The sequence below is a fragment of the Mastomys coucha genome, unplaced genomic scaffold (assembly GCF_008632895.1).
Source record: "Mastomys coucha isolate ucsf_1 unplaced genomic scaffold, UCSF_Mcou_1 pScaffold6, whole genome shotgun sequence".
NCBI classification, from domain to species: Eukaryota; Metazoa; Chordata; class Mammalia; order Rodentia; family Muridae; genus Mastomys; species Mastomys coucha.
Window position 1 is genome coordinate 102,105,494 of NW_022196912.1, and position 2,996 is coordinate 102,108,489.

Here is a 2,996-nt window from a genome sequence, read left to right on the forward strand (position 1 = left end):
CCCCCCCCCCCGTGTGTGTGTGTGTGTACAAAATGCATATGTGTGGAAGTTAGGTGACAACCTTAGGTATTATTCCTTAGGCACTGTCCAACTTGTTTCTCGGAGACAGGGTCTCTTACTGGCCTGGAGATCACCAAATAGGCTAGACTGGCTGACAAATGAGACCCAGGGATCTGTTGTCCCTGCCTCCCTAGCTCTGGGATTGCAAGTGTACTTCACTGTGGTTTTTGGAGATTAAACTTCAGTTCTCAAACAAAACAAAATAAAAACCTTAAGTTCTCATGCTTACACAGCAAGCACTTTGCTGATTAAACTATCTCCCTAGCTCAAAAGATGAGGGTTAAAAGCATGTTACCTAAAAGAAGCGCTGTCCATCTCTGTCTGTCTGTCTGTCTGTCTGTCTGTCTGTCTGTCTGTCTGTATCTCTGTGTGTTCTGACTGCATTAATATATACTTTAAAACTAGACCACAAGGCAAGCCATACCAACTAGAGATGAAAAACCAGCTAGCCTAACAATAAAGCAAAGCAAGGAGGGACCATCAGGAAAGTTGGAGGAGGAGGGCTGGAGAGGAAGAGATGCATGAGGCTGAGACACCCCACAGAGAGGCTCCTGGCAGTGAACATTCTATTCCTTGACTCAGCCGCTGGTTACCAGTGTTTGCTTTGGCAGTAATCAGGGTAGTGTTCATCCGAGTTCCAGATATGTTTTTCAGTCTGTACTTTATTTCTACAAGGTTATAAAACAAAGGAAAGGTTCGTTACTAAACAGGTACCCATCCTTCAGAGAAACAGATATGACGGAGCTAGTCTCAAGAGTCTGGGCCTGAGTCATGGAAAGGGGATCCTCACTTGGTGGCCCAAGGAAAAGCCATATTTCTGCTCCCTGGAGGATTGGCTTGTGGAGAAGGGGTTTCTTTAGCTACAATAAAATATCAGAGCATCTGCACCCACATATTCCTCAGTGGTGCTATTCCATGATTGATTGGAAGTCAAAGTAGAGTTGGGAGGAGGCTGAGCACTCACCCCCAGGCGGAGAGCCCTCTCTGAGTTCTGAGGAACTGTGCACACCCTTTGTGATGTCAGCAGCACTTGCCTCTGACCTCAGCCACCAGAACTTTCTAATATTGATCATTGGTAGTGGCTGTGGGTGGTCATCTTGAATTTCCCTTCTTCCTGGACAGAAGGACAAGCCAAAGAGGCAGCTGCTGGCTAAGAGCACCTAAGGTGCAGCCTTGGTGAGTGGAGATCATGGAAAATCAGCTAGGGATGGAGTTCAAGGCTGCCCTAGGAAGAGAGAGGCCGGAGCTCCCCACTGACAAAGAACCAAGGGATTCTCAGTGTCTTTCCCTTTGGTCCCCAGCCTGGGACATGCAGTTCTCAAGAGGCATATACCCATTTGTGTAAATCTAGTCCTCAGACCTTCAGCTCTCTACAGATCTACAACCCCGTGTCTGATTAGATGGGAGACAGTACATTGCTCTCTTACCTACTCAGGAAATCAAATCCCCTTCCCCTGTCAAGATGAGTTAGAACATGAGAGAAAGTCTGAGCCATTGACAGGAAACCACTCTTCATTTGGCTGTTGGGGACAGGGTACCCGCATAACGGGACTGTCCCTTGGGATATAAATGTTGTCTTGGCTCTAACTTGAAAATATTGTTCTGGGTCCTGTAGGATCTATGGCCTGACCCCTGTGGCCTCCAAGCCCCTGCCTAGCAATTTTCCCCAACCCCAGGCCATGAGGCATTAGTGACATCCTTGTATGCCTCCCCCACCTCTAAACCTAAACCGTTGGTGTGACACTATGAAAAGCATGCGGTTAGCGTGCCTAGCCTGTTTTTGTGGATCTCTCTCTTCTTAGTCTGAGCATCATGAGCAGTCCCTTTGGCCCTGTATGGTCCTGCCTCATTCTGACAATCACAAGCACCCCTATAATGAATGTCTCTGTATATGTAGATTTTTGGGAGCCCAGGTGCGTGCTGCAGATGCAATGGCTTCTAGCATCAGGGGCCGGTTGCCAGGTCTGACAAGTGTCCCAGGACACTGTGGCACTGAAGCCCAGCTCCTGAAGTTCTTTGGCTGGGCTGGGAACGTCCCTTTCTCTGGTTAGTGTCCCAGATCAACTGGGAGATCTTAAGAAGAAGATGTGGGCTTCATCCTCACGGCCAGAGAAAAGACTTAGTCACCAAGGTACTGTTCTAGACGCTAGACATAAAAAGTCCTCATCCTGTGAAGGTTAGTGTGAATGGTCATGAACCAAAGCCTCTGTTTTGTAATCCACTGAGGGAACGCGTGGCTTTGGGTGAATGAATTCTTTTGGATGCCGAAGTTTTCTCTCTCTCTCTCTCTCTTTTTTTTTAAAGATTTATTTTTTTTTAAACTTTTATCGCATTATGATGAGAAAAGTTACATGATTTCAATTTATCTGAATTTGTTAACATTTAAAAACATATTTTAAGTAAATAGAATTAAATCACATTCTTGTTTCCCTTTTGTACCCCAACTCCTTCCAGAGACCCCCCTTCAATACCCAGAATATCTTTTTGTTATATTCCTTAAAATTTACAAAATATTATAACAATAAAAATAAGTATTATAAAAGTTGTTTGATATAAAACAACAATCAATTTAACAGACTTATGTAGATGCTAGTCTACAGCAATAATGAAAATACATTTTTCTCAATATAAATTTTAATAACTCCAAACATATTAAGTGTATACTTCAAAAAAATACATCACTACTAGTATTTTCTTAAATGAACGCAAATATATAAAGTCTTTTTGTTTGTTTTGTATTTAGTAGAGTTTAAAATCTTGGCTCTTACTGTGGTACAAGCCCAAAATAAGAATAATTTTTAGATATTGGATTTCATTGTAATAAGGCTGTACTTCAATGACCCTCACATCACCAAAGGCTTTTAGCTGTATTGTAGCTAAGCTGAGAGTTGATAGTTCTGCTGCACCAAGAAATGAATTGTAGGCTCGATTTTTGG

The 2,996-nt window shown here is 43.3% G+C and overlaps 1 protein-coding gene and 1 long non-coding RNA gene across 4 annotated transcripts in view; one reads left to right on the forward strand and one right to left on the reverse strand.

The window, feature by feature from the left end:
- LOC116081137 overlaps nucleotides 1–1,064 on the reverse strand; it is a 1,313-nt gene extending 249 nt beyond the window's left edge. Inside the window, exons 1-2 of the long non-coding RNA XR_004114717.1 lie at nucleotides 1,025–1,064; nucleotides 654–728 (exon numbers count right to left, since the gene is read on the reverse strand). This is a non-coding gene — a long non-coding RNA (uncharacterized LOC116081137). The remainder of the gene's footprint in view (nucleotides 1–653; nucleotides 729–1,024) is intronic.
- Nucleotides 1,065–1,125: 61 nt separating this feature from the next.
- Nucleotides 1,126–2,996, forward strand: part of Tmem63c (transmembrane protein 63C) — a 78,515-nt gene continuing 76,644 nt past the window's right edge. For 2 of the 3 annotated variants that reach the window (XM_031356229.1, XM_031356237.1), the window contains exon 1: nucleotides 1,126–1,236. The gene's annotated coding sequence lies outside the window, so the exon portion shown is untranslated. The remainder of the gene's footprint in view (nucleotides 1,237–2,996) is intronic. The other variant, XM_031356233.1, reaches the window with a different exon arrangement.